This window comes from Ranitomeya imitator, chromosome 1 (genome assembly GCF_032444005.1).
Source record: "Ranitomeya imitator isolate aRanImi1 chromosome 1, aRanImi1.pri, whole genome shotgun sequence".
Lineage (NCBI taxonomy): Eukaryota > Metazoa > Chordata > Amphibia > Anura > Dendrobatidae > Ranitomeya > Ranitomeya imitator.
This window is the reverse complement of record NC_091282.1, coordinates 473,131,816-473,145,383: the sequence shown is the minus strand read 5'-3', so window position 1 is coordinate 473,145,383 and position 13,568 is coordinate 473,131,816. Positions and strand designations below refer to the sequence as shown.

At 42.9% G+C, this 13,568-nt stretch overlaps 1 pseudogene; it reads left to right on the top strand.

The window, feature by feature from the left end:
- The first annotated feature begins 390 nt into the window (after positions 1-390).
- On the top strand, positions 391-2,330 carry LOC138672906 (zinc finger protein 592-like; annotated as a pseudogene).
- Positions 2,331-13,568: the final 11,238 nt, after the last annotated feature.

Below are 13,568 nucleotides of genomic sequence, written 5' to 3'. Positions count from 1 at the left end.
ATTCAAAATCTGCTCCAGCATATAGATGACCTAAATAGTGATGCTGATGATGGCATCATCAGCACAAACCATAGACATTTTTAAACTGTGCAAAAGGGTGCAGAGGTCCTTAATCTGTGCCCACTTCGTGAACATGATATGTGCCACCTCCATGTTGCTTTGACCCAGGTTATACGACATGACATACTGAGTCAGTGCTCATTGCTGCTGCCACAGTTGCTGAAACATGTGCAGAGAGGAATTTCACCATGTCGGCACATTGAATATCAACTTGGCAACTGGCATGGACAAAGACCTCTGTATCGATGCAAGTCGATGACCTGAGGGGTGCAAACGGTGGAAATTAGCACACAGCTTCCGTGCTTTCTGGAGCAGCTCATCCATGCCACGATGGTGGCGGAGAAAATGCTGTACCATCAGGATGAGGACGTGAGCCATGTAAGGCATGTGTGCGAGGTTTCCCCAGCATAGGGCTGACACCAGGCTCGCACCTTTATCACACAGCCTTCCCTGGGTCCAGGTTCAGTTAAGGAAGCCCTAACTCGGCCTCAATAGCTGTCCATAACTCTTGAGCTGTGTGACTGCAATCTACAAGTCATATTAATTTGAAGACTGCCTGATTACGTTGAGCCATGAACGTGCAATATGGAGGTGGGGGTGTCAGGATTCGAACCCAGCAGCTCTTGTGCACCAAGTGTTGTCTCTTCCCTCTGAGCTATTCAGCTTGCTGGACATTTGCTTCCTAACCCAGATACAAGTACCTGTGTTGTTTTTGATTGTCTCCACCCTGAGTTCCTGATTGGCTCCACTTTGATTGAACACCCTACTTAAACCTGGCACTGCACTTCCTTCATTGCAAGATTATTGAGCTTCCAGCCTTTAGTTAAGCTTCCTTTCACCTGCTGATCCTGTAAACTACATTGCTGCTCCTGTGTACTCACCCCTGGCTATTCCTGACTATGCTCCCTGCCTTTGTGCAGCACACACGCTTGCTCTGTATCTCCCGGCTCCTGCTGTGATACAGCTGAAGTTCCCTCCTCCATTAGTAGGCCTTGTCTTCCCTCCCTTCACTAATTAGCCATGTTAGTCCCAGGTCCCAGCCTACTGATCTGGCCAACTACAGATATGATTTTGTGGTTTCTGACTTGGCAAGATCCGCAGTGGTTTTAGCTGTGATTGGACTACACAGGGCGAGGTTTTGAGTGCATCATCTACATTAAGTGGAGCCGTGCATTAGCACTACCAGATACTATTACCTTTCCAGTCATATTGGACATGAAGACTCTAGACTTTGACAATCTTGTTGCTGCTTTTGATATCACTGATGCTTCAAGTTTGGATGCCAAGGAAACTATCCAAACAACAAATGATGAATAAGAAACCCATCTCAAACCTTCAAGAATGTATTAGGATGAGAATCTGTCTTTGGCCCAGTCTGTGAAAGTCCCTGATGTTCTAGCAGTTAGCGTTACTGTGAAATACACCAGCCGACAGGAGTCATTTCAGGCATCTAAAAAAGACGAAAATCTCAATGTCCAACTGTTCTGCTGAATGCTGTTGGACCAGGCTATGGAAAATTCGAAACAAGACTCATCAATGGGGATAACTCAAGGAGCTACACATAAAAAATAGAATAACACAATGCAGAACTTCTACCAACTTTTACCCAGCTTAGCCCTATTTCTATATTTGAGCCAGAAGATTCAAAAGATATTGTTTTTAACAAATAGAAAGTAGCAGAGTCTTCGTACTTTACACAGCCTTCTATGTACGATCCTGAACATGAATGCATGGTCTATTCTCTTGGATAGCCTCCAGAACAAGAGCTGAGTATGTTTGATGAATACTGTAAAAAACAGCAGAAATCTGATTGCATGGAAGCAGAAAAGGCTAGATCTGAGCAAACCCGAGGTATCGACAAAAACAGCAGCTTGCTCGTTTCGTCTATGCTTTTTAGGGATGCTCACAACAGCTGCAATTCTCAGGATAAGGTATTTTCTGGTCCAGGGGACTCTTGTGGTGATGTAGCAGCTACATGAATTCTGTCTTGATCTGTGCCACCTTGGCAGCCGATTAAACTAGCTCATTCTAAATTATCTCGTGTAGCTGCATTGGTGAACATGCAGGCTAAAAAAGTTGCAGTGGTCCCTAGGGAGGAATCTTTAAATCCTTCTAAAGATGTTGATATTTCTTTTAGGGAGGGGTTTGGGATACAGAACAACCAAATATATGTCCCCAAACCTACTCGACTTAAAGTTCTCAAACTTATCCATGATTCTAAGCTTGTAGGGCACACTGGAGTCATGAAAATGGAAAAAATACTGTTTTGATTTTTTTAATGGCCTAATTGTAGGAAGGATGTGGGAAAATATATTTCCTCCTGTTTAACATGTGCACAGAGCAAGATGCCACAATCTTCTTCTCTAGGATTCCTTTAACCTATTCTTGTTTCATCCAGGCCTTGGGGATCAATCTCAATTAATTTTATCAAGGACCTACAGTACCTACATCTAAAGAAATGACTGATATACTTGTTGTGATGGGTCGGGTAACAATGATGGCTCATTTACAGCTCTGGCAAAAAATAAGAGGCCACCACATAAAAACCCTGTCATTGGCAGCTCAATCTCCAGACCTGAACCCCTTTGAAAACTTCTGGAATGTAATCAAGAGGATGATGGATAGCCACAAGCCATCAAACAAAGAACTGCTTAAATTTTTGCGCCAGAAGCAGTGTGAAAGACTGGTGGAAAACATGCCAAGACGCCTGAAAGCTGTGAATAAAAATCATGGTTCTTCCAGAAAATTTTGATTTCTGAACTCTTCCTGAGTTAACCCCTCCATGACCCAGCCTATTTTGACCTTAATGACCTGGCCATTTTTTGCAATTCTGACTAGTGTCCCTTTTTGAGGTAATGACTCAGGAACACTTCAACAGATCCTAGCGATTCTGAGACTGTTTTTTCGTGACATATTGGGCTTCATGATAGTGGTAAATTTAGATCGATAATTTATGCATTTATTTGTGAAAAAATCAGAAATTTGGCGAAAATTTTGACATTTTTGCAATTTTCAAATTTTTTATTTTTATTCTGTTAAACCAGAGAATTATGTGACACAAAATAGTTAATAAATAACATTTTCCACATGTCTGCTTTACATCAGCACAATTTTGGAAACACATTTTTTTTTTGCTAGGAAGTTATAAGGGTTAAAATTTGACTAGCAATTTCTAATTTTTACAACACAAATTACAAAACCATTTTTTTAAGGACCACCTCACATTTGAAGTCAGTTTGAGGGTTCTTTTTGGTTGAAAATACCCAAAAGTGACACCATTCTGAAAACTGCACCTCTCAAGGTGCTCAAAACGACATTCAAGAAGTTTATTAACCCTTCAGGTGCTTCACATGGAAGCAACATGGAAGGAAAAAATTAACATTTAACTTTTTAGTCACAAAAATGATTTTTAGCAACAATTTTTTTATTTTCCCAAGGGTAAAAGGAGAAACTGGACAGCGAAAGTTGTTGTCCAATTTGTCCTAAGTGCGACAACACCCCATATGTGGGGGGAACCACTGTTTGGGCGCACGACAGGGCTCGGAGGTGAAGGAGCACCATTTGACTTTTTGAATGAAAAATTGGCTTTTCCTTTAGCGGACACCATGTCGCGTTTGGAGAGCCCCTGTGTGCCTAAACATTGGAGCTCCTCCAGAAGTGACCCCATTTTGGAAAATAGACCCCCCAAAAGGAACTTATCTAGATGCATAGTGAGCACTTTAAACCTCCAGGTGCTTCACAAATTGATCCGTAAAAATGAAAAAGTACTTTTTTTCACCAAAAAATATTTGTTTAGTCTAATTTTTTTCATTTTTACATGGGCAACAGGATAAATTGGATACTAAAATGTGTTGGACAATTTCTCCTGAGTACACCGATACCTCACATGTGGGGGTAAACCACTGTTTGGGCGCACGGCAAGGCTCGGAAAGGAAGGAGCGCCATTTGCCTTTTTGAATGGAAATTTAGCTCCAATCGTTAGCGTACATGTCGTGTATTGAAAGCATGTAGTGAATGTCAGGTTGGTATGTGGTGTAGTGCATGTCAGGTTGGTGTGTAGTGTAGTGTACGTCAGGTGAGTATATGGTGCAGTGTACACACACACTAACTTGACGTATACAACGCCACACACAATAACCTGACATGCTACATCAGGTTGGTGTGTGTGGTTTCGTGTATGTCAGGTTGGCGTGTGGTGTAGTGTACATCAGGTTGGTGTGTGGTGTAGTGTACGTCAGGTTGGTATGTGTGGTGTAATATACACCACACACACCAACCTGATGTACACTATACCACACTTCAACCTGACGTACACAACGCCATAGACACCAACCTGACAAGCTACGTCAGGTTGGTGTGTAGTGTAGTGTACATCAGGTTAGTGTGTGGTGTAGTGTACACACACACTAACCTGATGTACACAACGCCACACACACCAACCTGACACGCTACATCAGGTTGGTGTGTGTGGTGTAGTGTATGTCAGGTTGGTGTGTGGTGTAGTGTACATCAGGTTGGTGTGTGGTGTAGTGTACGTCAGGTTGGTGTGGGTGGTTTAGTATACACCACACACACCAACCTGACATACACGACACCACACACCAACCTGACGTACACAACGCCACACACACCGACCTCACAAGCTACGTCAGGTTGGTGTGTAGTGTAGTGTACATCAGGTTAGTGTGTAGTGTAGTGTACACACACACTAACCTGATGTACACAACGCCACACACACCAACCTGACACGCTACATCAGGTTGGTGTGTATGGTGTAGTGTATGTCAGGTTGGTGTGTGGTGTAGTGTACATCAGGTTGGTGTGTGGTGTAGTGTACGTCAGGTTGGTGTGGGTGGTTTAGTATACACCACACACACCAACCTGACATACACTACACCACACACCAACCTGACGTACACAACGCCACACACACCGACCTCACAAGCTACGTCAGGTTGGTGTGTAGTGTAGTGTACATCAGGTTAGTGTGTGGTGTATTGTACACACACACTAACCTGATGTACACAACGCCACACACACCAACCTGACACGCTACATCAGGTTGGTGTGTGTGGTGTAGTGTATGTCAGGTTGGTGTGTGGTGTAGTGTACATCAGGTTGGTGTGTGGTGTAGTGTACGTCAGGTTGGTGTGGGTGGTGTAGTGTATGTCAGGTTGGTGTGTGTGGTGTAGTGTACATCAGGTTGGTGTGTGGTGTAGTGTACGTCAGGTTGGTGTGTGTGGTGTAGTGTATGTCAGGTTGGTGTGTGTGGTGTAGTGTACATCAGGTTGGTGTGTGGTGTAGTGTACGTCAGGTTGGTGTGGGTGGTTTAGTATACACCACACACACCAACCTGACATACACTACACCACACACCAACCTGACGTACACAACGCCACACACACCGACCTCACAAGCTACGTCAGGTTGGTGTGTGGTGTAATGTACGTCAGGTTGGTGTGTGGTGTCGTATAGTGTATGTAAGGTTGGTGTGTGTGTGGTGTATACTACACCACACACACCAACCTGACGTACACTACACCACCAGAATCATCCTTGAATATATCCTGTAAGCGAGACAGCCAGGTCTTGTCTCGAGTACGAAAATCCATCTGCTTTTGACTAGATGCTGTGAAAGACACAGAAAGCAAGCATTTATATGATAGGTCATAGACAGCAGAATTACACTGTGGCCAGGAGTGAATCAGTAGTACCCCTCCATCAAAGTCAACATAGTTATTATGTGTGAGAATACTCCCTGAAGAGTCCAAACAACAAACAAAATGGAGTAAGCACAAAATCTCACTGATCATTATAAAAATACTTGAATTTATTGAACATATACAAAGAAACACACAAAAATTACACCATATCCGCACAATGCAGTGTGCACAGGAGATAAAACAAGGAATAGACTAGTGATGTGACAGGGAATTCATGGGAAAAATGTGTATTAAACCATGGCGCATGATATCATATTCATACCGATTTAGCACAAATCAAAGGGCCCAATGTATAACACAGTCCATAGCCAAAATATATGGATGCAAGTACCGCTGTAAACGGCCATGAAGTGCATCGGTGTAAAAGTTAATGCTTACCCATGGTACAAAGTCAATCCCACAGACTCCCTGGCGCCCCTGACGCGCGTTTCGCGGTCCAGCTTTTTCAAAGGGGAGACACTCGTGAACTAGTTACTCAGGTTTTTATAAGGGGAGACCGGAAATGTCTGAAGACAATTGGCGCACGCATACTGGACTACATTACCCAAAGTTCCAGTGGCCGTCATGGAGGAAGTGCGCATGTGGGCGGAAATCCCGCCCGTGACGTCATAATGACATGCGCACTCCGCCTAGATAGATAACCACCGAGACAAAGGGAATACCGCAGCCACAGTGCGCGTGCGCTCCAGCAGACATCATTTTATTGAAGACCAAACCTAAAGCGGCCATGATTTTGGGGATAACACATGAGGAAAAGAGTCACATTGTTACGCTCACGGAGGTGAATGTGCGAGAGTGAAGACACTGTGTGAATGAAGACAGAATGCAAACAATCACGTGAAAATACAGACATAAGAGCATTATTGTAAAAAAACCCCACTTCTGAGGAGCACAGTATATAATATTGACTAAAGTGCGAAACATAGTGCCATTAACCCGAAAGGTTAGAAAAGTGCACAGTATGCAAAAAATAGGAATAAATATACATTCAAATTCCACCTATTACAGGTAAATGGTTGCTACACACAAGTCCCATACGTTATAAAACGAGGGGAAATAATCATGAAAATAGTGTACATATACAGTGTACATAGATAAAGCATACATCATAAGGAGAATAATAATAACAAAGATACAGCAAAACAATTATGACAGATGCCAATGAGACTCCATTCAAAATATTTCATCCCACACTGCTGGAAATATCCCCAGATGGTCATATAGAGAACGTCTTGACACAGATCCGGTGTTCCCGCATACATATAATACACTAAAAGACAAAAACATAATTTAAAATAGTATAAAAACAAATGGTGGATACAACGCCAGGAAATATGCGGAGAGAACATATTACTAAGAAAAAAACCCACCCCAAAAGAAGGGGGGTTATAAGTACAAGTGGTGGAACAGGGATATATAATATCATAAAAAACGAGAAGAGAGAAGTCACAAAAAAGGAGAGAAACTTAAATTTTCGTTCAACCCCCTTGGGGTCAGAGTGTCAAGGGTGACAATCCACCTACACTCCCGCTGTGCCAGGAGCTGATTAAGATTGCCACCCCTGACACCCCCATGGATTTTTTCGATCCCCCTAACCATAAGAAGACTGGGGTCGGATCCATGGTGCTCACGAAAATGCCTCGGCAAAGTTTTCAAAGAGGTGATGTCCGTTGCATCCTTTGCGGCCTTGATGTCCCTCACGTGTTCACGTGTCCTAACTTTAAGCTCCCTTGATGTAAGTCCAATATATATACGTGGACAGGGGCATGTGGCATAATAAACCACATGTGTGGTATTGCAAGAGATGAAATCTCTAATTTTATATTCTCTCTTGCCGTCTGAAGATGCAAACATTTTGCATCTAAGAATGTTAGGACACGCGACACATGAGCCGCACGGGAAACATCCATGTTTGGGGCCGCTGACACCAAAAAAGGTTTTTTGCTTAGCCACATAGTGGCTGCTAACCAAAGTGTCCCTTAGATTTTTACTTCGACGTTGTGTAATTCGTGGTGATGCAGGTAGTATTGTTGCCAACGTCGGGTCAGTACGTAGTACAGGCCAATGTTTAGATAGGACACCATGGATTCGATCCCAGTGACAATTGGATGTCGAAATGAAACGAATCATTGTCTCATCCATCCGCTTTTTCTGTTTGGGCTGAACGAGTAAGTCCTCTCTTCTCGTGTTTTTGGCCCTCCTGTACCCAGCCTTAATGGACCGATGGCTATATCCCCTTTCACGAAAACGATCACTCAAGGTAACGGACTGTCTCTCAAAGCGCATGTCAGTAGAGCAAACCCGCCTACCCCTAAGAAACTGGCCAACTGGGATGGCCTTAATTGTGGAATAGCTGTGTGCAGAAGAGGCATGAAGCAACGAATTCACTGATGTATCTTTACGAAAAAGGTCCGTTTCAATAGCCCCATCCTCTCCAACACACAGACTAATATCCAAGAAATCAATTTTCCTACGGTTCCAATTATAAGTAAATTTCAAATTAAAGGGATTAACATTAAGTTGTTGCATAAATTTGATTAAGTTAGTGTCATCTCCGTTCCAAATTAGCAGAACATCATCGATGTACCTGAACCATCCTACCACTGGGTCAGCCACGTGCGCCCCGTCACCATGGAAAAGCCACCTTTCCCAAAATCCAAGGAAAAGGTTAGCATATGACGGGGCACACGCCGCCCCCATGGCAGTACCTTGTATCTGTAAATAAAAACGATCCTTAAAAACAAAATAATTGTGGGTCAACGCAAACTCCAATAAATCCAAAATTAAGTCAATCAAATGGCCATCCCAGTTGGTTGTCTCCAGAAAAAAGCGGGCCGCCCTAAGACCATCTGCATGTCTAATTGAGGTGTATAATGATTCAATATCAATTGTTGCTAGCAGCATGCCATCCTCCAGAGACAGTCCGTCAACCTTGGTCAACATATCCGTTGTGTCCCTGACATAGGAGGGGAGCGTTTCAACTAGTGGTTTCAAGTAATGATCAATGAATTTACAAACATTATCACTCAACCCTCCTATGCCAGAGACAATCGGTCGACCTGGGGGATTAACAACATCCTTGTGCACTTTAGGCAAAAGGTACAGAGTGGCCACTTTTGGACATACAGGTAACAATCCATCCAAAATCTTCCCCGGGACAATCCCCGACTCCCTGGCACAGGACAAAATATGTTCAAGTTTGTTAAAGAAAAGAGGTGTAGGGTTCTGGTGTAACACTTGATATGTTTCCCTATTCCTCAATTGTCGCAACGCCTCCTTTTCATATTTGTCAACAGGCCAGATCACCACATTCCCCCCCTTGTCCGCCGGTTTAATGACTACTGAGTCCAATGATTGTAGCTCTTTTAATGCAGTTCTTTGTGCATGCGTAAGATTGTCTTTATGCATCCTATTAGGTATCTTCTTTAAATCTTCAGATACCAATCTGCAAAATATTTCAACTTGTGGACATAAGGACAAGGGGGGGAATGTGCGTGATCTGGGGATGAAGGATCTGGGGAAATTACCTATAAAATCGGGTTGCTGTTCCCTTAACAGATCCTCCAGGGTAGTCAATGCCTCCAGCTCCACATCATTGGATGCGCTCAAATGAGTGCCCCCATGGCCATGTAGCTTCTTGAGAACAAGTTTGCGACAAAATAAATGTGTATCCTTCAGAGCTGTGAAAAAATCAAAATTATTACTCGGTACAAAATTTAAACCTAATTTTAAAAGCTCTGACTGAGTTTCAGAAAGGATGTGTGAGGACAAATTAATTATCTCAAGATTTGAGCTTTTGGCCTTGCGGTCATAGGCTGGAGGTGATGTAGGTTTTCTTTTATTAAATTGTCCTTTTGTTTTCCTTGACGGTAAAAAACGTTTAGTCCTCTCACCCCCTGCATTTCTTGACTGGTCCGAGGCTACACTTGAATCCTCAACGGAGGTAAATGAGGAGATGGAACCAGATCTCAATTGAGAAGGGGGACGTATTTTAGATTTGTTATTCCTCCATCGATATACTCTGTCCTCTTTGTAATCTGTATTATCTCTCTGCAATTTTTTAGTTTTTAAGGCACCAATCTCCTGCTCCCATTTTAAAAATTCCTTATCTAAATCACCATTTAATTTGTCCAAAGCCTCCGGGGTTAATTCCTCCTTAATGAGTATCTGGATATCATCAATTTCTTTTTCAATATCCTTCAGCTTGCTCTCATCAAGCTTAACAAGAAGCTCCATGAAACCACGGGAACACCCAGAAGCCACACCCTCCCATTCCTTCTTAAATTGTTCATCTTCCACCGGAAACGATGGGAATATCTGAACCCTTAACCCCCTAGGTATTAAACCACGGGCCAGGTACTGTCCCAGGGAAGCCCTGTTCCACCACAATTTAGTACGTTTTTGTAATAAAAATTTAAGTCTCGTAATCCGCTCCCTGGAGTCACCACCATTTGAAGTTAAAACACCACCAGAATCATCCTTGAATATATCCTGTAAGCGAGACAGCCAGGTCTTGTCTCGAGTACGAAAATCCATCTGCTTTTGACTAGATGCTGTGAAAGACACAGAAAGCAAGCATTTATATGATAGGTCATAGACAGCAGAATTACACTGTGGCCAGGAGTGAATCAGTAGTACCCCTCCATCAAAGTCAACATAGTTATTATGTGTGAGAATACTCCCTGAAGAGTCCAAACAACAAACAAAATGGAGTAAGCACAAAATCTCACTGATCATTATAAAAATACTTGAATTTATTGAACATATACAAAGAAACACACAAAAATTACACCATATCCGCACAATGCAGTGTGCACAGGAGATAAAACAAGGAATAGACTAGTGATGTGACAGGGAATTCATGGGAAAAATGTGTATTAAACCATGGCGCATGATATCATATTCATACTGATTTAGCACAAATCAAAGGGCCCAATGTATAACACAGTCCATAGCCAAAATATATGGATGCAAGTATCGCTGTAAACGGCCATGAAGTGCATCGGTGTAAAAGTTAATGCTTACCCATGGTACAAAGTCAATCCCACAGACTCCCTGGCGCCCCTGACGCGCGTTTCGCGGTCCAGCTTTTTCAAAGGGGAGACACTCGTGAACTAGTTACTCAGGTTTTTATAAGGGGAGACCGGAAATGTCTGAAGACAATTGGCGCACGCATACCGGACTACATTACCCAAAGTTCCAGTGGCCGTCATGGAGGAAGTGCGCATGTGGGCGGAAATCCCGCCCGTGACGTCATAATGACATGCGCACTCCGCCTAGATAGATAACCACCGAGACAAAGGGAATACCGCAGCCACAGTGCGCGTGCGCTCCAGCAGACATCATTTTATTGAAGACCAAACCTAAAGCGGCCATGATTTTGGGGATAACACATGAGGAAAAGAGTCACATTGTTACGCTCACGGAGGTGAATGTGCGAGAGTGAAGACACTGTGTGAATGAAGACAGAATGCAAACAATCACGTGAAAATACAGACATAAGAGCATTATTGTAAAAAAAAACCACTTCTGAGGAGCACAGTATATAATATTGACTAAAGTGCGAAACATAGTGCCATTAACCCGAAAGGTTAGAAAAGTGCACAGTATGCAAAAAATAGGAATAAATATACATTCAAATTCCACCTATTACAGGTAAATGGTTGCTACACACAAGTCCCATACGTTATAAAACGAGGGGAAATAATCATGAAAATAGTGTACATATACAGTGTACATAGATAAAGCATACATCATAAGGAGAATAATAATAACAAAGATACAGCAAAACAATTATGACAGATGCCAATGAGACTCCATTCAAAATATTTCATCCCACACTGCTGGAAATATCCCCAGATGGTCATATAGAGAACGTCTTGACACAGATCCGGTGTTCCCGCATACATATAATACACTAAAAGACAAAAACATAATTTAAAATAGTATAAAAACAAATGGTGGATACAACGCCAGGAAATATGCGGAGAGAACATATTACTAAGAAAAAAACCCACCCCAAAAGAAGGGGGGTTATAAGTACAAGTGGTGGAACAGGGATATATAATATCATAAAAAACGAGAAGAGAGAAGTCACAAAAAAGGAGAGAAACTTAAATTTTCGTTCAACCCCCTTGGGGTCAGAGTGTCAAGGGTGACAATCCACCTACACTCCCGCTGTGCCAGGAGCTGATTAAGATTGCCACCCCTGACACCCCCATGGATTTTTTCGATCCCCCTAACCATAAGAAGACTGGGGTCGGATCCATGGTGCTCACGAAAATGCCTCGGCAAAGTTTTCAAAGAGGTGATGTCCGTTGCATCCTTTGCGGCCTTGATGTCCCTCACGTGTTCACGTGTCCTAACTTTAAGCTCCCTTGATGTAAGTCCAATATATATACGTGGACAGGGGCATGTGGCATAATAAACCACATGTGTGGTATTGCAAGAGATGAAATCTCTAATTTTATATTCTCTCTTGCCGTCTGAAGATGCAAACATTTTGCATCTAAGAATGTTAGGACACGCGACACATGAGCCGCACGGGAAACATCCATGTTTGGGGCCGCTGACACCAAAAAAGGTTTTTTGCTTAGCCACATAGTGGCTGCTAACCAAAGTGTCCCTTAGATTTTTACTTCGACGTTGTGTCATTCGTGGTGATGCAGGTAGTATTGTTGCCAACGTCGGGTCAGTACGTAGTACAGGCCAATGTTTAGATAGGACACCATGGATTCGATCCCAGTGACAATTGGATGTCGAAATGAAACGAATCATTGTCTCATCCATCCGCTTTTTCTGTTTGGGCTGAACGAGTAAGTCCTCTCTTCTCGTGTTTTTGGCCCTCCTGTACCCAGCCTTAATGGACCGATGGCTATATCCCCTTTCACGAAAACGATCACTCAAGGTAACGGACTGTCTCTCAAAGCGCATGTCAGTAGAGCAAACCCGCCTACCCCTAAGAAACTGGCCAACTGGGATGGCCTTAATTGTGGAATAGCTGTGTGCAGAAGAGGCATGAAGCAACGAATTCACTGATGTATCTTTACGAAAAAGGTCCGTTTCAATAGCCCCATCCTCTCCAACACACAGACTAATATCCAAGAAATCAATTTTCCTACGGTTCCAATTATAAGTAAATTTCAAATTAAAGGGATTAACATTAAGTTGTTGCATAAATTTGATTAAGTTAGTGTCATCTCCGTTCCAAATTAGCAGAACATCATCGATGTACCTGAACCATCCTACCACTGGGTCAGCCACGTGCGCCCCGTCACCATGGAAAAGCCACCTTTCCCAAAATCCAAGGAAAAGGTTAGCATATGACGGGGCACACGCCGCCCCCATGGCAGTACCTTGTATCTGTAAATAAAAACGATCCTTAAAAACAAAATAATTGTGGGTCAACGCAAACTCCAATAAATCCAAAATTAAGTCAATCAAATGGCCATCCCAGTTGGTTGTCTCCAGAAAAAAGCGGGCCGCCCTAAGACCATCTGCATGTCTAATTGAGGTGTATAATGATTCAATATCAATTGTTGCTAGCAGCATGCCATCCTCCAGAGACAGTCCGTCAACCTTGGTCAACATATCCGTTGTGTCCCTGACATAGGAGGGGAGCGTTTCAACTAGTGGTTTCAAGTAATGATCAATGAATTTACAAACATTATCACTCAACCCTCCTATGCCAGAGACAATCGGTCGACCTGGGGGATTAACAACATCCTTGTGCACTTTAGGCAAAAGGTACAGAGTGGCCACTTTTGGACATACAGGTAACAATCC